General features: G+C 38.4%; 1 long non-coding RNA gene across 2 annotated transcripts; it reads right to left on the bottom strand.

Moving 5' to 3' along the window:
- Positions 1–1,445: 1,445 nt before the first annotated feature.
- LOC118610706 lies at positions 1,446–19,251 on the bottom strand. 2 transcript variants are annotated; one of them, XR_004953926.1, is made up of 3 exons: positions 19,192–19,251; positions 4,679–4,780; positions 1,446–2,478 (listed from the first exon to the last, which is right to left on the bottom strand). It is a non-coding gene; the product is annotated as an uncharacterized LOC118610706 (long non-coding RNA). The 2 variants fall into 2 exon arrangements; XR_004953925.1 differs by having other exon boundaries at positions 4,679–5,092; positions 19,192–19,235.
- Positions 19,252–25,346: the final 6,095 nt, after the last annotated feature.

Here is a 25,346-nt window from a genome sequence, read left to right as displayed (position 1 = left end):
ACCCAACATAGTGGTTAAGATCAACTATTTCATAGGATGTTTGTGAGGATGAACGGATTAACACGTGTAAACTATTTAGAACAGTGCCTGATACATAGTGAGTGCTCTGTAAACATTAGCTACTCTTATTTTTATTATTTCCATTCCTCTCTTCAATTCTTTCAACAGCTTTCCAAAGTTAACCTAATGAAGTCCAACATCTCTAGCCCAAGAATATGACTAATGTACCTGCATCTCATTTGTAAGCAATGTTTACTACCTTCACAAATGCTGTTCCCTTGACCCAGAACTCTTTGCCAGTCCCGCTCTCTTTTTCACTTGTTAGAATCCACTCATCCTTTAAGGCCTATCTCAAATGTTAATTTCTTAGTAAAACATATTCTGAGTTTTCTAACTATAGGTACATATGAACTTTCTTCTGATTGCTCTCTGAATTTCTTTGTAGTTATTAGTATTATATGTATCACGACGACTACTACTACTACTACTACTACTACTACTACTACTACTAGCACTTGCCAAGCACTTGCTATGTGCCAGAATGCTGACAAGCACAAAACACATGTGTTATGACAGAAAGAAGGAGCTTTAAGTGGCAGAGGATTCAGACAGGGCCAGCGAGCAGGCGCAATATTCAGGCGTGGCTGTGGCTGTGTCTTGACCTGTGTCTGAGCTTGGATCTGACCATTTTAGTAGAAAGTAACCTGTCTATTACTTTCCTAGTTAGCAGAATAGGACCATTTGTTTTTGTCTTGCAGGACAGGAATTGTGCCTTTACTCTTAGAAACACCTCTAGCATGGGAATAATATATTTTACAACTGGTCATATTTTTAAAATTTAATAATGTATCAGAGTTAATAGATATGTTTTAATAAATCTTAACGTTAGAACACAATACATTTTCTTTGATGATTCAACATCTGTCAATAGTAAGATCACTATCAATGTTGTATAAAACAGTACAAAAATAGGTCTCTTCTATGTCAGAAATCAGCTATTATTATGTCAATTTGCATCTGTTCTTATTTTGTTATACTCCTGGTCAGTGCTTCTTCCTACAATGACCATCTTTACTTATACACTCAGCATAATGTTGAGCTGATTCATTGTTAAGCCCCACTAGTAGAATAGTTTGGGAATCAGAGCATCTCCAAATGACATGTAAGTTGCATAAAGAGTTTGACTGTCTTATCCTTGGAATTATTTCTAATGCACATTAGCATATGCAGAATGTTAAGCATGTAGACACCTAAGTGCATTTACAGACTTTATCTGGATTGGCTGGTGAGCTGGATATCTACTCTCTCTATTAGCCCTACACTGTGCTCTGGAAGGTTGACCTGAAATCAGTGAGTTTCTTTGCCTTGTGATTCCTCAGGTCTGGCCAATGGGGAACACCAATAAGGAAATGGAGGGAGGGTGGAGAGTGCCTCGGGGTATATGTTTCTGGCCTCCTTCCTGCAGTGGTGCCTTTGTCATAACCTCTGTTAGCTACCTTTTCCACACATACCTCTCTCTTCCTACAGATAACTATTCCCTTCCCCTTGCCCGTTAAAGCCAATGGGAGGTAAAAGCCCCAGAGTCACCACTAGTCTTGTGGTTTCCTTTACCCTGATGACATCTTTGTAAACAGTTCCCATAATGAACTTTCTTCAAATTCCAAAATGTAGGTGTGCCATCTGTTTTTCTAGATACCGACTGATAACACATCGTTGCTGCATAGACATCTCTTAAAGTCATTTAGACTCGAAGGCCAGGTAGGCAACAGAAGGAGATCCAGGGGCAGCAAGGAGGTCTTTCCAAGTCTATAAAAGCTCTAATTTGAGGTCCTGCAAAGGCTCTCAAGGAAAGGACCCTGAATGAGGGAAGGATTTTTTATATGGTCCCCACTGTTTTTCCTAGAATTAGACACAGAGCAAAAATGGCAGTGAATTCTGGAGATGTCAACTCAAATCCATGTTTACTTGAGAGGCTGCAAAGTCAGTGCAGAAGGTTTTGAACATAAAATATTTGTCTAAAGTAAAAACCTGGAAGCCAGCAACGTATGATTAGAAAACAGAAAATGTCATTTTTTAAATAGGGGAAGATGGATGTAAGTGGAAGATTCTGCTGTCTTTAATTATGTGGCTGGATCTTCCTGGACTCTTAGTCTAATCTGCATAGATACAAAAATTACACAGCAATCTGGAAGCTTAAAAAAGAGAAAGAAAGAAAAGAAAAATGGCAGTAATTAAACGACAAAAAAAACTATATTCAGATAAAATTAAGGGTTTGACTTAAAGCCATGGGGGGCATCTCCTTTTGTTTCTTTCTATGTAGCATTTAAAGGAGAACGAAACAAAAAGAGCTTTCTGGAAGTGTCTGAGCAATGACTTGTAGCCTCGGCCTGGTCCAAAGTACTCTGGGTGTCCGGCACATCCATTTTACGACTTTTGGTTTCATCCTTGGGCTTCATGCGAAAGCCCCAGCTAAGAAGCCTGAGAACCAGAAAGAGAGAAGAAACTCAGTAGAGTTGTTAGGTTTATCCATCATATCAAGAGGTAACAACATAAATAAATAAATAAATAAATAAATAGCCATTCGTGACTAAAATAGATGCTATTATAATGGTGAAAAAACATATTTCAGGTACACAGAAAAGTACCCCTACCTATACCCACCCACATTTAACGTATATAAACATTTTGCCATTTTGCTTCATTTTGTAAAGTAATAGAATCTTCCGGATACAGCTGGAGCTTCCCTTGCAGCCCTCACTATTCCCGCTCTCTCCAGAGGCGCACCACAGTTTTGATGTTGATGTGTACCTTTTCGATGTTTCAATACCTTGACTGCCTAAGCAAGTATTTAGAAAGAGTGTACATAGCAGTAGCATTTCGTGTGCTTTTAAGCTCTAGATAAATTGTATTGTATTTTCAAAAATTATCTATATTGATGCGTGGACCTCTAGATCATCGACTTTAAACACTGTGTACTATTCTATTATATGAATGTAGACTATGGTTTAGTTCTCTGTTTCCTGTTGATTAATCTTTTGAAGGTTTCTATCTCTTTTTACTATTACAAACGATGTTTTGATGAACATCCTTGTAAACACCATCTCGTGTGTATCTACATAAGTTCCTCCAGGATAATACTTTGGGGAAAAATGTTGGGCTACGTGTCAAGTATACCATCAGCTTCCCTGTCTATTGCCACGTCCTTTCCAGAGTGAGCAGTTTACGTGCTTACATGGAGAACTTGCAAACATTTACTTCCCTTCATGCCCCACCCCTGAATTCTTGTAAATATTGTATATGATCAAAGTTTTAAAAGTTTGCTAATCTAATGGTGATTCAATTTGCATTTCTCTGATTACTAGTGAGGTTCGGTTTCCTCTCAAACGTTTCTTGGTTCTTCAAGATTTCTCTTTTTCAATGATCTTTTCATCCCCTCTTGTCCCTTTTCCTTTTGGATTGTTTGTCTCTTCCTAACTGATCTGTATAGCTTCTATAGGCTTTATTCTTGTCCTTTGGCAGTTAAAAGCATCAAAGAGTTGTCTGAGTAGGAGTTCTAGATTCCGTGCCCCAAGCAGAAAGCATCACAGGGGCCTATCGCAAATTATGTTTTTCCAGGGTTGACTCCAGGCTTTATCAAAAGGAAGAACAAACCTGTTATGCTATATACTGAGATGAACATGATAGATAAAGTAAGCCACAGTCCTTTGTGGATTTGGGAACTCAGTTATTGAAGGGAGGCTCCTGGGAACAAACCTAAAGCAAGGAACTAGGAATCTGTTGGAGAAAGGCTCAAAGCCCATACAGTCTTGGGAAGCCTGGAAATTTACAGAAGGGCAGAAGCAGAGGGATTTCTAAGAGAATGTAAGTGGTGAGAAGGGTGTGGGCTCTGTGATGGGGAGGATGACTCCCTAGTGGGGTGGTGTCCACTGGCTTTGGGGACCCAGAGGAGACATCCTAATTCCTGTCTGCCCAGAGTCACAGCATACCAAGGTGGGCGGGAAGTAAGGGGAGAAAACAAAAGCATGTGAGACCGGAAACCTCACAGTCAGCTGCTGTTCCGTACTCTCAGAGCCACTAAGACTTTTCAGTAATTAGCCAGTGAGGATGGCCGAAAGCCCCAGACAGGCTGCTCCCCACTGCAGATTATGATAACTAAGAGGGGGTAGGGAACTAAAGCTCTGATTTGATTTCTGTCAAGTCTTTATGCTGTCTGTATCTAGCAAACAGCAAATAACAAAACCAACAGTTTGCATTTGACCTTCTGTGCTTTCCCTTCCTATCCACATAGTTGTATCAATGCCAAAATGACCCTCAAATAGGTAGAATTAGATAAAAGGAAATCCTATGCATAAGTGGCTGGCCACCGAATGAAGGGTTGATGATAACCTGTTAGCGATATTGACCCTGTCTTCTCTAAAGTTCAGTGACTTATGTATTATCATCCAAGAAGGTTAGGTAAAGGCCGAAAAGCAGTTAAACACTAAATTCCCCCAAATCAAATATCTCTTAGGTTTCTAGGTATTTCAGGTCCAAATAAATAAACCTGTGTGGGAAGACAGTAGTAAAACACTGTCTCACGAGTCAACCAAGTGAGGGAACTGCCTCAACCCCAGGGTATTGGGCACAAGGAGCTACATTAAAGAAGAAATTACAAAGCACTCCTGCCCTTACTACTTACGCTAAATGCAGCCTTTTCTTGTGAAGCCAGACACCTGTCTTTGTCGTCGTTTCGTCATCTTCCAAACACCTGGGAGAGTTGGCGTTCTCACCTGAATGTGGACTGCATAGTAGTGAAATATAACTCAGAGAAGACTTATAAGTCTTGCCGTAAGCGTACAAATAAGCATGCTAATGTATAAGGAAACAAACTAGCCCTGCAGTGTTGATTCTGAAGACTTATTTCCTTTTGGTCTGTTTCATTCAGCGAAGTCCGCTTTCTCTAACTTCCGCCTTTATGATCTATCAGAACCAATTCCACGTGTCCTCAAAGCAGATTTGGAAAACAAAGGCAGATCAGAAAATTCCCAGATTTCTTCTTTTTGGCAGTGTCAAGGGGCTCTAATCCCAGAGCCAAGCGATGTTGCCAGAGACTCTTTAAAAAAGTCAACAAATAAGAAAGGATCGAATCAGTCTAGTGTTACGGGCTGCCAGGGATTGAATTAGCAGGTTGGAGAATGTCTTCTGCCTCTTCCAACATTTAGGAACAACAGGCAAAATCTTGGGCAAACGTGAAATTTTAAACAAAGCATATGCCCAGTGTACCGTTGACATTAATCTTTACAGTTCTTCAAAGGGTTTTCCTTTAAAGAGTGCAGGATATCGGGTTTCCAAAAGTGAGCTGACAATCATTGCTTTGTGAGTTTCTTTTCTAAGGGTACCGTTTAGCTGTGCAATCTCTGGAATTTCTACTTCTTTGTGATTTTTAAGCAAAATTTACTTTTACATCGGGCTAGGCTCCCACTATAGTGGGCTCTTAAGCAATAGACTATTGTTAAATCTCTAAATCCATTAAATAAGGAAACCAACTTTCTCTTGTTTCCAATCTACTTGCACTTCTAAGCAAAACACAAACAAACAACAAAAAAAGTGTTTTAGATTTTACCTGAGATTCCCAAATCTTATTCCCAGTCATACCCTCATCTCCAAGTTATCTGTGTACTTGGAAAATGTTTCTCTTCAAAATAAGCAATGTTACCACTTTCTCCGGGGTCCTATAAAGAACATTATTCTCTTAGATAATAAAGTACTGAAGATGTCAAGGAGTCTGAAGCTACCTTGTTACTGTGAGGAAGAAAACTGTGGGCTGCATTGGCCAGGTATGCATAGACCAATACTCCTTGCCATGCTCAGTGGTTCTCCAGCCTAGCTGCCCATCTGAATCACCTGGGAGGAAATGAATAGTATAGCCTATGGTCGAACTGCTGTCCTCATGTGTCATTTCATCACAGTGGACCTACTGGCAATGTTAAGTGGGGATTCAAGTCCCACCACATACTAATTAAATCAAGATCTCAAAGTGAAGTCCCTGGACCACAGCACCGGCATCGCTCAGGAGCTTGTTAGAATTGCATATTCTCAGGCCCCACCCCAGACCTGCCGAATCAGAAACTCAAAGGGTGGGGCCCAATAATCTATCTATATTTTAACAAGTGTTCCAGGTGATTCTGAACATGTTCAAGTTTGTCGATATTTCTTAAATGATGACTATATGACTCTAATGTGAAACCAGGGTTGAAACCTTTAGGTCTTTCCTTCTCTTCCTAATTATTTATTTCTCTTTGGTTTCAGTTAAGAAAAGGCCAACTGCCTGTTTCTTTTCTGGTCTTTTAGGTCAAACTACCATAGCCGAGAGAATTCTGGCTTCCTATGCTACAGATCTAAAAAGCTCAGCCTAAAATGTGTCTGGGAGAATCTGTTTCTAGGACATCCCCTTTGACAGAAATAAAACTTCATCCCAGAGTACCAAGAATTACTATGAAATCCTCAAAGAAATGCAGAAATACAACATTATTAGTCACTATAATATTCATCATGACCTCGTTTTCATATTGATAATATTCAAAATCTCAAGGTCTTTTGGGTTCATTTTGCTTTGCAGGGGTCGCAGGGGATCTAAGTGACTTCCTGACCACAATTCTCCTAATAAAATCTCAGACACAATATCACTGAGCTTGAAGTCTGATCGATATGCATTCTTGCAGCTCTTAATAGGAAGAGTTGTCATGAAAGTGTTTTCTCCTCTCAATTCTGTGTGCTCCCCTCCACTCCATTTTCTTTCGATTTTCCTCCTTTCCCCCCTCCTTTTTTATTAACCCTCACCACACACCATTCTTCTCCCTTTATTGGCAAGCCTTTGCTCCTGTGCAAGACAAATGCCTTTTACCAGAGCCACAATCCCCTCTCCAAAAGTCTTAGGACCATATATGATGTTTTTTTTTTGAAATTCACACTCCTTTCAATTTTAAAAGAATAATATGGTTTACATAATGATTATCGAAGTCTGAAGTGCAAGGCATAGACATTCAGACTAATTAAAATAGAGACTATAAATAGCTTTATCATGGTTAAGGTTAGGTTTTCCCATCAAATGAATTAAGAAGAAAAACTTTTGTGTTTTTAGAGTCTTTCACATTTCAGCATGCCGAATACGGAATAGTAGACAGTGCTCCATTCTTGAACGAAGTCAAGAATAAAATCATAAGAGATAAGAGTTATAATTGCATAGATATCAAAAAAATTCCTTAAAACAAAAGTTATAAAAGAGTCAAAAGTGATTTTTAAAAGTATTTGGAACACATACTGGATAAACATGGATAACAAAGCACAATTGTAAATCAATAAAAAAATAAAAAAGACCATCAACCTAACTGAAAAATGGGCAAATAAGCAAACCATAAACAAAAAGAATTGTAAATGTCATTGAAACATGAAACAATTCTCCACCTCATATTTAATTTTAAGAAGACCGAATGTGAAAACAATCAACTTTGGTAACTCTGTTTTTAGGAATTTACCCTAAAATTATATTCACACAAATGCATGAAGATATAAGGATTTTAACGCCATGTTATTTTCAATAGCTTAAGAATTGGAGGCAACCTAAATGTCCTTCAGTAGAAGGTTGGTTAAACAAACTAAAATGCACCTCCAGGGCAAAGTATTCTGTTCTGTGGACGTTAAAATGAATGAGATAGATGTGTGCATGCTGACGTGGAAAGGTGTCCACTGTGTCTGGATCAGTTGCAGAATAGAGTGTGGGGTATAATTACAAAGATTGGTGCAGCATAGAAAGCCGCTGGGATAATACACAACATACTTCACAACAGCGGTTACCCCCGGTGAAGGCAAACACAGAAGGAGGGAGTGTTTAATACAATTTTCTATACTGTTTGGTTTACCTACGATAAGCCTGTACGAATTCAATAATATGCTATTGAAAACTATTAAAATCTCTGCACGCTTTTGGGAAATCAAAGACAGCTTCATGTTGGTCTTTCTTTGGTAGACTCATAGCTGGGCATAGATAGAGCCGAGGTTGAAGGCATAGTATATCATTCTTTTGCAAGGATGCCTTGTTTGCAGTGGACGCCTTTTTGCAAAAAGACCTTATTATATTGTCTTTTCGCAATCACTTCAGTTAATGAGTTCAAGCCCACCCACAAAGTGGTCCTAGACAGAGAACATTGGGCTCGCCCAAAAAGGAACGTCATGATGTTCACATTTTTTTAACTGGGGAATTTTTTTTTTCCTTTCACTCCTGTTACACATTCTACGTTATACTATGTGTCAGAGAACAGAAGGAGGCTGTGGGCATTACATTTTGTCTGTGAGTGTCCAGGAAAGCTGAATGCAAGCCCAGTGCTTGGGGACGCCAGAGCCCAAGCCTGCGTGTCCTTTAGTGTGATGCATAGCTTCTTGGTCTGCACACATCGTGTGATTCCAGTCAGGCCAGATTGCCCAGGCCCTCTCCTGCGAGCTCTCACCAGCTGCCTACGAGGACATGATGAGTAAGTTTGAAGCCAAAATCGGGATTACCAGTGAGAGGAAAAAGAGGTGCCAGAAGCCCTGTTCGGTTTCGTTCCTGATGGTGTGGGAAGAGCTGACGATGTGGCACGCGGAGCTCCAGGCTGTCCTCCCACAACCCGACGGTGCTGCCACAAGGACTCAGAACACACTCTAAACCCAACGCCATCGCTTTCCTTATCGGCCAGGGCCTCGGGCCAAAGAGAGCCAGGGGCGTTGGCGCTGTGTGTGAAACCTGAGTGGAGACCCCAGTTCCATGAAGGAAGCAGCCCCTTTCTCTGTCCCACCTGTCACGGCGTGAGACAGAGTAGCTAGAGGCCTGAAGGTACAAAGTTTGAGACTACAAAGAGTTTCCTGACATCCTCTCAGCTTTTACATGCACGTCGGATTTCTATTAGTAGCCAGTTGTACTGTTCACAAAATAATTAATGAATCGAAAGGGGCTCTACTATGAAAATGAAAAGCCACAAAGTGTTTTTTTGTTTGTTTGTTTTGTTTTTTTTTATCGTTGTGATTTGCACCACTAGCTTCCTAGCAATCTCTCTGATTTACAGCGACGTCCTTGCGACTCCAAATTTAGAATATTTATTTGAGAACTTCAATCTCTTAACAGCTACCTCCTGACAAGGCACAGAGAAGTGTTTGCTGTATGTTTTGGGTCCACTAATCCAACAGTCATTTCTGAGATTCATACAAATGAAAAAAACATGCCCATAAGACACAAAACCCTTAATTACTCTAATGTATGGACCTAGGCTCCCCTTAGCAGCCCCTCCCTCTCTCTCTCCCTCCACCCCAACCTTCCTTAACTCCCCTGGGGACCATCCACTAGCTGGAGCATCCAACCCATCGCAGCTCACTTAAACGGGCTGCAGGAAATTTGTTTTACAAGGCTGGTTTTAACCGCACTACCTGCTGTGCAGCACATTGCTACTGTTTGTGAAATGAATGATGGGAAAGGCAAGTCTGTGATTTCATTTGTTCAGACCGATTACTCACACGTTGCACACGGTATCATTTGCTTGTCACTTAATGACTGACCAGCCTGCCTGCATCATTAGTGCTGCAGTGCAGTGAAAGGAAGACCTCCGCATAATGAGGAGCTGAAGGAAGTGGAGTGCTGTTTTACCTAAAAGAAATGGTGCGCAGAAATCCAGCACAGCTGCAGGTGTTCCGATGACAATGTGGGAAGCAGTTAGCTTCCAATTTAGCAGAAAATTAAGAGCGAAAAAAACTGTTATTTGTGAGAGAAGATCCTCATGGCAGGCAATCATCCTCGCTCGGCATCCACAAGATGAGCATTCAGCTGTCTTTGTCGTGACTTAAAACAATTGGTATCTTGGGCTGCATTCAACACCAGATTGGTGCTTATTATCTGCAGTTTATTCTTTCTTGGGATATTTTGTTTTTTTTCCCCCCCACTATTTTATGGTTAATTTGCTTGCTTGAATGTAAAGCCATTTAAGCTGAAAAATCTGGATTGTGGCTCATCATTGTGCCAGGGCTCTGAGCTGTATGATACAAGATAATTGGCAATTTTCAAATTCATAATCCATTTTGTCTCCCTCATCCCCCCCCTCCCGCTTGTCCCTTCTGCTAGCTTCTCTGACCCATCCTTTGGCTTAAACTTTGAAACTGGAAACAGAGGCAAGGCGCGGGGATATAGATTCCTCCAGTCATGACCTCAGACTCCCGAGACTCACCTTTGTGGGAATTAAAGAGTAAAACTCCATGATGCAGACCCACACACCTCCGGGAAAGGAGTCTCAAAGCTGAACAAATGCTTTCCCATGGAATGTTTTCATTCCATTTGGAACCAAAGCTCCGGGTCCTGTCAGTAGGATCATTAAAAATCGTTTCACCTGAGGGGGTCGCTGTTGGAGCCAGGCAAGAAAACCCTGACATTTTATAAACTGACTGCCAGTTTCCCATTTGGGGGTGATCCAATGCACAGATCTAATGTGGCTTATTAGACTTCTACCACCTCTCGCCATGTCAATCAAGGCAATGATAAAATTTGCTTAAAATCTATATCCACTAGTTAGATAGATCTAACATAGCATGTTACTATATTCCTATTACCTCTTGCCATGTCAATCAAGGTGATAATAAATCTATGTCCATCAATAGCCTTTTTCTATTTCAAACAAGGTCCAGCCTATGGGATTTACTCCTAATAGTGGGATCCCTCCTCGTTTCATTCTTTCCTGTTTTCCTGACAGAACAATGCCATCGGAATTCCCATTTCGGTCAAGTCATTCCTGAGCAGTGACGTTTCTCTCAGCATGTTTCTTCAGAGATGAGGTAGCCTGCACCTGTCCTCCTGACCTAACCTGAACTCAGGGTCATGGCAGCACTCCAAGTACAGCTTCTGAACGGGGTCTCTGTGGGTCATGACAGCGGCATGTTAGCCAGGGAGCTGTACACAACATTCTGCTGCCTCAGCCGAGCAGAACTGATCTGAGACTCGTTCTCATGAAGAGGATGTGATTTTCAATAGTTTTTATTCTTTCAAGTGACCAGAGTTTCCTTTTTCTTCCCCTTGAAAGCAGGAGAGTAGCACTTTTGCCACTTTTCTTCTCCTTGTCGATTACAATGCATTTGTTTTCCCCTTTTGTCACTCTGACGTTTGTATGGACATGCCTGCTAATCACACTAGTTAAAACTGCGAAACACCATGTTTCCCCGTTTTGCGGTAACTTTCCACTTGAATCGTAATGTTATTTTTCATGTGCATGTGTATGAATAAATTCACAGAAGGAAAATGGCAAAAGAAATGAATAGGGAGCACAAATGTGGTGACCAATCATAGAACAGACAAGTAACAGATCAGTAGACGGAGGAGAAAAACGACCAGAAGAGAGAGGGAATGAAAGGTTTGCCACCCTCGGATTCTGTGCGGTACTTCTCTTTCATCAGTCTGCCCTTCGGCGTTCACCTTTTTCCCCAACTCAGATTCCCGTTCACCATACCTGTGTTTATTTTTCTGCACGCTGGCAGGCCTGAATTTCCAATGTAGGCCCAGCTTTCTGTGGTACAGCTCGAATTTCCAAGCACTCTTGATCTCATGTGTGGGTTTTGATTTTACTACTTCCTCCAGCACAGATATTCCGTTGTTACCAGCTGGCTGAGAAAGCACGCAGCCGTGCTCTCCTTGTGTGTCCACTAATAGTCGCTCAGTCTTCGGTTCTGCCAATTTGGTGCATAATATTTTCATTTTCTTTCTATTCATTTCCGATACCCCTGTCAGCTTTCAGCATCTACTTCATTAAGCGTCTCCTCTGGTTTAATGGTCGTCAGAAATGGAGGATCCTTTGTGAGGCCGAAGGGGGATTGATCTTGTTTTCTCACTGCACTTGCCAACCTGCCAGCGCAAGAGAATTTACTGCATGTCACGCAGATTGCCTGGAGGACACTCTGTGTCCCTCATTTGTCACACAACTTCCATTGCTCACCAGGCACACAGGCTTGTAAACTGATTTCTGGAAATTTGAAAGGATTATCCTCGCTCATAAAATGCAAAATTTGCTTAATGCCTTAGAAGATTTAAGGCTGCGCCACTTGTTTTTCATGAGAGGCTTATTTGAATCACAAAGTGAGATCGCTGTGGTGGTGAGAGAGAGGGAGGGAGTTGATGGCCACAGACTGGTCATCCTCTGCCTAGGGAAAGCCAGACCAGAAGCCTTGTCAATGGCGCATAAAGGAAGGTATAATGTTGCCTTACGTGTGATTCTACACTGTGAGACGAAGTAGTAGATAAAGGCATCTATTTCTTTTTAATTTAAGGATTCTTGGTTCAATCTGCCTAATTTTCCTAAAGGGCAAAGAAACTTCAGTGTGAAAGAGCATTTGAAAAGAATTAAATTCCAGTTGCTATTTCATTTTTATTAGGTTCCTAAGGAATTGTAAATTCTAAATAGAAGACACAACGACCTAGACCAAGAATAGAATCTCCATATTCAGTAAGTCCTGCAATAGTTTCCTAAACATGCGTGTGAAAACTTTCTTATCCTTTACCATTTACTGAATCTGACGATTCACCTATTTTTATAACTGACCAAGACATAAACCAACTCCTACAAACTAAGTTGGGGGTCATGTTTATACTAGATTCCAGACATGATTATATGTTTGTAAAACTATCAACCAACCAAAACCCTGGTTCCTTTATTAAATTCTAGGTCCTTCAAAGGACACACCTTTTTGGACTAGCAATAAAATAATCCTTATGAGAAGAGGCAGTTCTATCTCTGACAATCCTTTCTCCAGCGCCCGCCTGAAAGGCTGACTCACTTATCCATCTCTCCCTGAAAACTTCTTGGCTACAGTGACCATGTCATAATTGGAATTTGTATCCCAAACACCTCTATTGGTGATTGGTACATAGTGTAGGTGCTCAGTAAATAGGTGTCTGACTAAATGGATGAGGTGGGTAGTTTTGTGGCCATTAATTTGTTCTTCATTCTCCGTGGATAATTTAAACTCTGATCAGTTCATTTAAAGCAATCAGTAGAGTCATAAATGTATTAAACGGTAGGATAGATATTTCTGGTAGTGTAAGCTTTTGTTGAGGGAATATGAAGATGTGGAGTTAAAGGAGATTTGTAAAAGAGGATAATAAAGAGAATTTTCAGGTGCAGTCCTATGTTTCGGATGAAATAAATGATAGATATAGAGATGGAAGCAGGAAACAAGGGATGTTTTGCAACCAGCTGAGCCAGATGTCCATTCTCTTGGGAGACGAGAGGACGTCAACTCATTTTAGCGTCTGAAAGTGATATATTTCAGGACCCGACTTCACGAAACCTGTCAGTCAAGGGAAGTTTTCTTTTTCTGTTTCTCTTTCAATTTCTCGTCATTAATCGTTAGGTAAACCGCGCCACTGTGTTCTCCTGTCATGGCGAGAACCGCAGCGTGAGTCACTAATTCTTACTAAGGCAAGATAACAGAAAGAAGTTCTATCGCGTAGAAATTAAAGAAGTTCGTGTCACCATAGAAATTAAACAACGTAAATCAGGAGATAAAGCTGGGGATGTAGAAAGAGAACAGCTCTATGTAACATAATCGAAAACCTCCTCTAAGCCCTATGTTGACTGCATTTGACAATTGAATCTTCTTTTTCTTCTGCTCCCATGTTGCAGTACTCAGTTTTTGTCCCATCTCCTTTGCTGGCTTTGTTTTTTCCTCCCGTCTCCCTTGAGAGGCTCTCTCCTGACTGTCAAATCAACCGCGGCCTCTCACGTGGAGACCTGGGGCTCGACACCCAGCCCTCCGCGGGCCGGCTCCCTTGGAGTGTCGTGTTCGCGCGCTAAGCCGCAGCCCTCTGTGCTTCCCGGTTTTTTGTCAGTGGCACCACCTTCACCCCAATTCCCCACGCTGGTAGTTACAAAACTCCTCTCCTTTTCTCCTGCCATCTAATCGGTCTGCCCAGGTGATGGTGGCACTTCATTGTAAAAGTCTTTTTCATTTTCCTCCATTTTCACTCTCTCTACTCCAATCTATAACTTTACACCTAACTTAGACTCTGTTCTCATTACCAACATCGCTTTCCCACAAATACATGCACACACCTTCGCCTTCTCATGCATGCAACATGTAGTTGCCAGATTAATACTGCAAAAATACCATTTCCATTAAGCTTATCTCTGTCTTAAACGTGAAAAATAGTTTCCTAATTGGGCGAGCAGCATAGATTTTATGTAAATATCATCTCAAAATAAATCTAAAGATGACTTAATTTTTTATACCTTAATACCAGGAGTGTTACTCTATGTAGTTTAGAATGCAACTAAAATGTCCCAAGATAACTACCTATAGGTTCAAAAATCACTCCTCTCTTTAGAATTTAAGGATCGTCAAACTTCGATTCCATTTACCTGAAAGATGCTTATGTCTATCCTTAACTCTTTCTGCATCCCCTCAAAGAGAAAACTTTTATCCATGTAGATGAGTTTAAATAGAAAAAAAAGGAATATAGATGTACAAAGAAGATATAGACATTACATAAAAATTGGTACATATTCATTTTCTCTTAGGACAGGCTTACCTTGATACCTAACTGACACCCAACTAGTTTTTTTCAAATTCTGCCAAGTTATGGAAAACTATGTGTTTTATAGAAACTTCATTTATTGAAAATTTGTTCTGCATAAACTGCTCAAGATTATATTTTAACCATCTTCACTAATAGGTTGAAATATTCGAAGTTATTGAATTTTTTTAAATAAAAGGACTATGGATATTTTTCTTATTATTTTAAAACACATGTGAACAGAGCAATTTTTAAATTATGATTTTTTCCATAGTTTTGCATGGGATGGGAGGTGCTGGGGGAAGAAGTAGAAGGCCCTTTTGTTCAGCTGAGGTATTAAATACTTTGTAACTATATATACACACAGTCAGGTTGGGACTTGTGTTTGAGATAAGGGACAGGAGCACTAAAGAGCTGTGTATAATGGGGAGAAAGACTTAGGAAAGGGATGAGGAAGCAAATGGTGAAAGAAAGAGGAGTTGGGCAGCCAGATTGAGATGTAGAGTCTTGTATGAATGGAAGGATTTTCAACAGAAATGATGGAACACCTTAAGAGTCTGTCAAAGGGATCAAAAGACTTGGGTATGTATATTCCTATAATAGAAGGCTCAATAGCAGAAAAAAATGAATGAATTAGAACTACATAAAGTAACTTGAGTCTTATAAACTTAATACTGAGTAGAACATTTGCGAAAGCAAATGTATGATGCAATTAATAAAAAATTTAAAAACATGCAAACAATGTCATAAATATATCCATAAATGGGTGGGAATAATAAATACCAAATTCAGGAGAGTTACCTCTAGGGGGTTGGGAGTATAAATGAGGAGGGACACACAGGGACTTCAACTCTATTGGCAAGCATCAGTTTTCGAGCTGGGAAGTGGGCACATGGTACTCATTTTATTCTTAGCCTTCTATGGTATTTCATAAATACTTCATAATACTTTAGAAGAAATTTTATTTCTTAAAAATTTCAGATCTACAGAAAAATTGTGAAGAAAATAGAGAGTTCCCATATACCCCCAACACACCTATTATTAACATTTTATACTAGTTGGGCACATATGTTATAATTGATGAACTAACATTCATACAGTATTATAAACTCAATTCCATACTTTATTCAGATTTCTTTAGTTTTTACCGAATGTCCTTTTCCTCTTCTAGGATATCCCATCCAGGATAACATATTACAATAGTCATCATATCTCCTTAGGCTCCTCTTGACTATTACCGTTTCTCAGGCTTTTCTCTCTCTCTCTTTTTTTTAATGATCTTTGAAAGTGTTTAGGATTACTGGTCAGATATGTTGTAGAATGTCCCTTTATTGAAACGTGTCCATTTGTCTCATGATTAAACTAAGGTCATGTATTTTGAGGAGGAAGAGATAAAGTGCCATTTCATCAGATCACGTAAAGGGTGCATGACCTTACCGCTATTGATGCTGACCTCGATCACCAGGCCGAGGTAGCGTTGGTAGCGTTTCTCCACTGTAAAGTTACTCCCCGCTTGTGTACTGTTTGGAAGGAAATCACTATGTGCAGCTCACACTCAAGAAGCAATGTATGTTCCACCTCCTTGAGATCAGAATATCTACATACACTATTTAGAATTCAGCCCAGGATATGTAGTTCTTGTCCATCATTTACTTATTTGGTCAAAAATTTATATCAGTATGGACTCACATATATTTGTTTTATGTTGTGGGTCATACTCCGATACTTTATTTTGTTACCAAAATTTTTCCGTTTTTGGCATTGGAAATACTTTCACTTGACTTCTGTGTCCCTTGACTTCCCCCCATGGTGGTGTTCTAGTTGTTTGTTTTTTAAATCATGTCCTTTCTGGTATTTACAAGATGCTCCCGACTCACCTTGGATATTCCCTGCCTGGGTCCTGGAATCAACCATTTCTGCAAGGAGCCCTGGTCACTTTTATTGATGAATAGTTTTAGAAACCAGGATCTGGGTGCTACATGTGCCCAGTGCTACTGGGACTAGTTGCTTCTAGGCCCTCTCAGCAGACAGAACAAGAAAATGTATGTATAATAACCCATGCATAGACACATACCTATAAATATTTTCTGTATAAAACAATCCGTATCTATATTATGCTAAATATGAGTTCATACTGATGTCTCCAACTCTAATCCATTACTGTATGGGTCATTCTAGTCTCTTCTCCTGGTTTATCTGTAAATTCTCACTTCAACAGTGAGAAAATTTGGCTCCCACCATAATGTATTTGTAAGCCAGTCTAAAAATTGGAAAAAGAGAAAACGGTATATGCATGCGAGTAATGGATACTAATAGTTCTTCTGCTACAGAAAGTTAATTCTTTCCATCCTAAACCTACATAAGAAAGTGAAAAGTACAATGATTGAGTTGTCATAAAACTGTAAATAGCCTAAAATCTATATATATAACCATCCTACTTTAATATACAAACTACACACACATACAATTTTAATATAGGGTAACATAACTGAAACATATATGTATGTACATATCTTCTATTTACAAAAGAAATTCATAAAACTAGTAACCCTAAACATTTACCAATTTTATGAATACTCAATTAAAATTAAAACAACTTGATGTTATTTTTCTCTAAATAAGAGATTTATATACATATAGTTTTTTATGTATGTAGATATATATAGTTTTCTTTTTAAGAGGAACTATTGGTGAGTATGGGGTGAGCTGGGTATTCTCCCACACAGCCGATAGTGATTATATTACTACTTTTCCAGAAAAAAACACTGGCGATAAGAATGCATAGTCTTAAAGTTGTTCTTGTCCTTTCGCTTAATAATTTCTCTTCTAAAAGTCTTTTCTAGAAGTTAACACCCTGAAAGGTAGATAAATATTTTTACTCAAAGATATTTTTTATTGGATGACTTAAAACAGCAAAAGATGAAGAGAAATTACATTGGTGACTAAAAGGACAGTTAAGTTTATGGCAGCCCCACATAAATACTATTTTGCAACCATTGAAAATAATGTGTATAAAGAGTTTTCAATAATATGAGGAAAGGATAATGACAAAACAGTTAAGTAGAAAAAAATTAGGAATCAAAATTGTTTTATAGTATGATCTCGTCTATGTTAAAAAAAAATAGATAGCAAAATTTCATAATATCCAGCAAAACCTATTAAGTGTATTTATTCTCCATGAATTTACCCTACAGATGTACTGGCTTAAGTGTCAAATGCATATGGGCAAGGATATGATTTCCAGCATTGTTTGCAATAGCAGAAGATTAGAACTTAAATGTTCTTCAAAGGGGACTGGTTAAATAAATTACAATACATCTAGACAATGAGTAGCATGCACTGAGGCAGTTCTGTAGGATTATATGTCATCTCAAAGATTCAGTATTTAGTGAGAAAAGAAAAAATATTTTTCTTCTTTTTTTAAAAGATAAGAATCTATTCACATAATTTTTATACTCATAAAATAGCTTTTAAGGATACACAAAGAAACCAGTAAGAGTAGTTGTCTCTGGGGAAGAGAACCGGTAGCCAGAAGGTCAGTGGTGGGAGAAAGAATGTTTGCTTTTTTGACTTTTGCATATTTTGAATATATTGTTCAAGTTGTGCACTGCCTTTGAAATGAAATAATGTTTGAATTTTAAGTAAAAGAACAAGAACATCTAGTAAACAATTTTAAGTTGTTTGCTGTACGTTGCAGTCTTATCAAAACCTCTCAACCTCCTACGAATATTCAAAACAAGGCTTTTTCAAGGGCCTTCTGGGAGTAGGATTTTTGTTTGTTAGGCAGTCAAGGAAAACAGCTGAATTTCATCTCTAGGCTGAAGCGACTGAGAAAAGGACAGCAGTTTTTAAAGAGTAAAAACATTCTAAAAATCAACTAAAGCCACAGAAAAAGGAGATCAAAGATCCATAACCATAGAAGTGTAACCTACATCCCCCCCCCTCCGCCACCAATACAGACATCTTGGGGAGAGCACCAGAATTCACACAAGATACAGAATGAGATGGAAGGGTGGCTGAGCTCATTTTCTGTAGAAGAAGGTCTATGTTTCTATGTAAAAACTGTTGACAACTTTATTGACAGTTTCTCAAGGAAAACTGACTGTAGAAAATAACCAGCAGGACTGCTATTAATCTTAAGAAAAATAAAACATTATTAAGCTGAATTCAAAAGTTCTTAAAATTACAGGCAAAGTTTGAGACTGACTCACTCACTGGAATTCTTAAGTGCTTTTTTTGGCAGATGAGAATATTCCTTATATGGATGGATGCATGGATCATATTAATGCACAAATCTGACAGAAGTCTCATAAAATCTTATAAACCCATTAGACTTCTAACTGGAGTTTTTACATCTACAGTAATTTTTTTAAAAAAGAAATTTTGGATATACATCTAGACCAAAGATTTAGCATGAATAGACTCTAGGAACATAATGAGAGAAATTTAATGCACTGCCATTAGTTTTTACAATTTTTCGATAGATTATTAATTGCTCATAGCTTCCAATAACAGAAACTACAAAAAAAAATTGCTCATAGGAACAATTACTTTTAAAATTTGTGATTTCAGGAAGACTTCTAAATAACTAACGCTTTGCAATGGGACCTAAAGCACACAAAATAATATTCACATACCTTTGGAATTTCCATCAAGGGGAAAGGAGACATGTGACCTTTCCACTAATCTTCCTGCACTTCTGTGGAACTACTAACAGTTGTGTAACTGTTATAGCATCATAGTTCCACGTAAGTCATCGTGTTTGGTCATCCATGCAGGCATTAGTCTATTTGCAGATGGTGTTAGATTGCTGCTGCTCTCAGAGTAATAAACAATGCTCTGTTGTGTATAAGATTTTGAACCTGTCAGAAGCTCTTATATTTGTTATCATTGCAGTGAAAAGAAAGAAAAAAAAGGCCTGTGGTTTTCATTATAAAGAATCATAATGTATTGGAGAACGTTGGGCTTAGCTTGAGGCAGGAAAAAATAAAAGTTCATTTGCAGTTCAGCTATGTCTGCACTGATTAACAGTAAGTATCATTTGTGAACTATTACTATTTCCTAACCCAGGCAGGTTTTATGATTTTCCACAATTATCTGAAATGTATTTTATAAGCCTTTGACAGCCATAAAAAATTAAGGTCTACAATTTAGGTGGGTAAAGACAAGCTCTGTAGTAAAACAATTTGAGAAGTTTCCTTACCAGCATGGAGACAGGAATTACAACGCGGTAATCGAAAACAAACAACAACAACAAAAAAGTGATTTTAGATCTATGGAGAGAGGTTGCTTCATAGCTACCCTTTCATGAGAAGCTGAATTCCTTCATAAGTGGAGATTTATATTTCTGATATTATCTTTTCTAAAAGAAGGGATTTTATATTTAACACGCTATCAAATTTACTATGAAAAATGTAGACACAAAATTTTTCCACTGCCTGCAACTCTCAGATTAAAAAAATTCATAATGATTCAGAATTTGTAGCAATGCATTTGATTAATGTCCTTCTTTGCTATTGCTAGTTATGAAAATATGTGATTTGGGAAACCACTAAGAATAAATGTATTCCCTTCAACCTCCTATTTGGTCACACGATTTTATTTTTTATTGAATCAAATTATTTTATTAAATCAAAAATCCTTATTAAATTGGACAATTTTCCAAATGTCATTAGTTATATTACCTTATACTTTATTTATGTTTTAAGCCATTATATCATATATGTATTGCTGTTTAACAACCAGCCTCAAAACTTAGCTTAAAACAGTGTTTTATTAATTTCCATGATTCCATAGGTTGGCTGGGAAATTATTCTACTAGGTTGATCTGAGCTCACTCGTTCAACTATTTGGAGCTGGTAGGCTAACCTGGGGCTAAGTTTAGCTATGACAAGATGGAAGGCCATGTTCTCCATGTCTGACAGTCACCTGGAACTGTCAGCAGGGATACCTCAGTTCTCCTTCACGTGACCTTTCAGCCAGTAAATTGGACTGAACTTCTTTATAGAATGGCGGAATCATTCCTAAAAAGCAAAGGCAGAAGCTGCAAAGTCTCTTGAGACCCACACTTCTGAACTTGGACTCAAACCAAGTCACCAGGCAACCCAGATTCAAGACATGGAGGGATAGATTCCATCTCTTGATTGGAGTAGCTACAGAATATTCTGGCCATGTTTTCCATCTACCACAACCATAGAATTGGAGTGCCAAAACATCCCAGGGTATTCTTATGATTAATCATAATTGCGGTACACTGCTCCCCCTCAGAGACTGTGAGCCAGCAGCATTGGCATCACCCGGGAGCTTGTTAAGATGTAGAATCTCAGGCTCCATCCCAGACCTCTCAAATCAGAATCTGCATTTTAATAAGATCTTCATTTGATTCCTATACACATTAAAGTTTAAAAATAACTAGAAGACAGTTTTGGTCATAGTGGCACTGTGGTTCCATTTTCTAAATTATTCTCAAATATTACAATTATATATGTTTTATATATAATTGTTCTTTGTATATATATAAAATTGTTCTGTATATATATAGAATATATAATTACATATAATAATTATATATACAGAATTATATGTAATATATTCTGTATATATTCTGTATATATGTAATGTATTATATTCTGTATATATACAGAATCTTTGTTATTCATTCAAAAGAAATAATATTCATCACAAGAATAGCTGCCAGTTGCCAATATCTTTGTCTCACAATAGAGTTTACCATACATTTATATATATTTGATACATATGTTAAATGTAAGCCACAAACTCCCCATAATAAAACCATAACATAATTATATCATTGTGTGGTAGTAATATAGGTGCTCTTGCTAATATATGTGTAGCTATGGTTTCCCTTCCTCTGTCCTTTAATAAGCTTTAAAATTTCCAGTACTTTAAAGTTACCTTCCCTTTAATTATGTTACTCAGTTGTATATCAGTTTACTACTAAATAGAATACTCTAGTAGGTAAGGCATAATAAAACTCTGTTTATGACTTTTTTCTCATGTATTCATTCATTCATCTGACAAGTTAATATTAAGCTCAACATGTTTCAGGCTTTATACTCATGCAAGAGATACAGAGGAGAACAAAATATGATGTGTATGAGAAACATCGATCTCATAGAAAAGACAGACAAGAAAGTCAGTAATCATAACTAGATTCAGTAAGTATTTTAATAGCATTCTGAGGGGTGCAGAGGAGAGGCTCATTACTGGGGAGGGCTCAGGGAAGATTTATAAAGCATGAAGTGACCCACAAGCTGAATTCTAGTAGCTGAGCAAAGTAAGTCAGGGGGCATGCCAGAGGACGTGGTTAGGAAAGGTGCTACAGACAGAGGAAGCAAAACCAGCAAAGGTATGAAATATCCTGATGTGTTTGGGGGAATAGTTCAGTGTGGTTGGGGTAAAGCACATGCATATGTTTGGATATGTTGAAAACGCGGGCAGAGGCTTAATTGTGAATGCCAGGGTAAAGAGTTTGGACGTTATCCTGACGGCAATGGCAAGCCAGTGGAGAATTTATTCAGGGGAGTGAGATGATCACAAGTGTAGTTTGGAAAGATCACTCTGGCAGGTATGTGGACTGTAGAACTGAGACTATGAGAGCTGCATTGATCAGTAAGTCTATGAGCCAAAGCACTGGGCATAGAGAGGAGAAGGCAAATTAGGGAGAAGTATGAAGAGCAAAATGAACATGGCTTCCTTCCTCACAGAAGAGAGCTGGCTCCTAGGTGGAAGCCCTTGGTGGATGATGGTGTCAGCCACTTAAGTGGGAGCATCATAGGAGGAGCCGGTTTGGGGGAAGAGAATTAGGCATGTAGTTTAGAGCAGGTGAGTCTGAGCACCCCGTGCATTGCCCACTGGGAGTGTGTGGTGCACAGCTGGTCTAGGGCCCAGAGGAGAGGCCCCGATTTACGGGTTGTCTGTTATGTGTGACTGACCATGAATCACATGTGGGGAAGGGAAAGGCTTTGCCTTGCACGCTATTTTTCTTCTTTAAGTCATGCTCTACTACAGTAGGAGTTCTCTGAGTTGACCTCCATGTAAACGATAACAGAATTAAACAAAACTCTCTCTTCCCTCTTGGACGTTATCCTTATTGAATACTGCCAGCTGGTAGTAGTCAACCCTATTGTCAGACAAAAATATTGCCAAATAGTAGCTATTCTTGTGATGGTTATTATTATCTCTTTTGAATAAATAACAAAGATTCTATATATATACGGAATACATATATATTATATATTCTGTATATATACAGAACAATTATACACACACACACACACACTCAGAACAATTACATATAAAACATATAACTGTAATGTTTGAGAATAATTTAGAAAATGAAACAACAGTGCCACTGTGACCAAAAATTGTCCACTAGTTATTTTTAAACTTTAATGTACATAGGAATCAAATGAAGATTAGGGGGAAATAATTATAGTCTGGAAGTACTCAAGTATCAGATTGCTTTGCCTGTGTATTAATTCTTCCCTCCATTTAGAGAGGAAAGCAAGTTGGAAACTATGCATGGAGGATTGTGGGTATAGTTAATGCAAGAAAAGTGAGAAATTCTGATCAGAGGACCTATTTTCAAAAACCTAAAATGGCAAGTTAATGTCCAGTTACAATTTTACATTAACATAAAATGTTTAATAAGCTATGTATGAATCTTTTTAAAATGCTTTGTCATCATAACTGACTTTTTTGACTAAGTAACCAATAGTGGTCCTGATCCTTCTGGGAAGAGGGTCTCTAGTACATATGAAATCTCTGTCAGATGCCGACATTAACTTAAGCTTTTTTAAAGAAACAAAGTGGCCACAAAACCTAACCTCAGTTCCTGCAAAGCATAGGATCCTCTCGTTGTAGCTCTGACTTTCAGTATAAGTTTGGGCCCAAACAACTTTTTCCTGCTCTCTGCCACAGTAATTTCTCCTTAAAAAATGGTAAAATGGTAATGTTAAAGCAACTCAACTATGCTTTTAAAAAATTTGATGTGCCAGAGGCAGTGAAAGTTTTGCTTTAATAAGGCAACTAATTTTACAATCTCTTGCCCCAAACAGACTGCAAGAAATGTCATCATTCAGTGTCATTTAGCATTTTCTACAGACATATTAATATTGGAAGCTATAAATTTCCTAGAACATGATCTTCCCGCCTGATTTGCTTTCCATTTTTTAAAAAAGTGTGTGTGTATATATATATAAACAAATATATATATATTATTTGTTCAAATAAAGGCAATTAAGCGCAATTAAAGCCTGTCAATGTTTTCTGCATCAGACCACATTACACCTGCCTGAAATGAGGAACTAATGGGGCTTGAGTGACACCCCGATGGTAATCCATGGGCTAAATTTGGAAACATGGGAAAAATACCGCAGCTGAACCTCTCTGAAACGCCAGCATCTTTAGAGGAAATGTCCTCAGTAGTTACTAAGGAAATCAGCAAAGAAAAACTTCCTTTTCTTTTCTTTTTCTTTTTAAAAAATACTTTTTATATAATATATGTTAACACTAGTGGCTCATGAGTCAAGGATTTTACTCACATTGCTCTGTAGGACTGAGTGTCTTTTTAATTTAAAAAATTGGGAGATTTCATCCAAGAATCCAGATTTTTTGGCCTTTTTCATGAAATCAGAAGGACTGACAAGAATCAACTAGTGCTAAACTATATCCAACCATTTTGGCAGAGGACAAGGTGCTCCTGGTCGGGTTCTCACACACCACCTGCCTGTTTGCTGCAGGCGTGTAAGTTTGTAACTCTCCCTACTTTTAGAAAGCAACTATTTTAAATTTGCTGTTGATAGAAAATCCTGCCCTAAACTTCACATTCACTCAATTATGTTCTTCCACTTCTTTCAATCCACTTCCATCATTAGGTCTCCGCCTCTATTTAGCCATATACCAACTTCTATCTTTTCTAATCTGTATCTTCCTGTTAATTGGTATCTATAGTCGTGTGTTTAACTGCTACATTGCTGCCTGCTTCTAATATACCCTCATTATGTAATAGTTTTAGTCTCTAAATATGCTTTGGGAAGGTGGCTTTCTGCATCAAAGTCAGCAAATTTTTTCTTTTAGGGACAGACAGTAAATATTTTAGGCTTTGCACGTCATACAGTTTCTATCCAACTTCTCCATTCTGCCATAGTTCAAAGCAGCCACATAGGATGCGTGGAGCTGCTCGAACAGACATTTATTTTTCACAGCTCTGGATAACTGGTTATCTGAGATCAGGGTGTCATCATGGTCATAGTCTGGCGAGACCTCTCTTCCTGGCAGTAGATGGCTGCTTTCCCCCTGTGTCCTCGTATACCTGTCTCCCAGGTGTGTTCCTGAAGAGAGAGATCTCTTTTCCTTTTCTTATAAGGCCACCAATCCTATCAGATTAAAACCCTACCCTTATAACCTTATTTAACCTTATTTACCTCCTAAAAGCCCTATCTTCAAATACAGTCACATTAGGGGTTAGGGCTTCAATGTAGGAATTTGAGAGGGTGGTGAACATAATTCAGTCTATAGCAGACAATATGTAAATGAATGAACACAGCAGTATTCCAATACAGGAAGTTGTAAATTTTTATTTACAAATACAGGAAGTTGGCTAGATTTGTTCTATGTGCTGTATTTTGCCAACCTCTGTTCTTGTTCATTTCTTGATTTATTTTGAAACTGTACTTTTAGGTTAATTTCTATCTCTTCTTGCTACTAAAATTGGTCTCCCCCTAGCAAGCTCAATGGAATATGGGGTATGAAAAATGGAATGTGGTTT

This window comes from Rousettus aegyptiacus, unplaced genomic scaffold (assembly GCF_014176215.1).
Source record: "Rousettus aegyptiacus isolate mRouAeg1 unplaced genomic scaffold, mRouAeg1.p scaffold_m13_p_13, whole genome shotgun sequence".
Lineage (NCBI taxonomy): Eukaryota > Metazoa > Chordata > Mammalia > Chiroptera > Pteropodidae > Rousettus > Rousettus aegyptiacus.
This window is presented reverse-complemented; position numbering and strand designations above follow the sequence as displayed.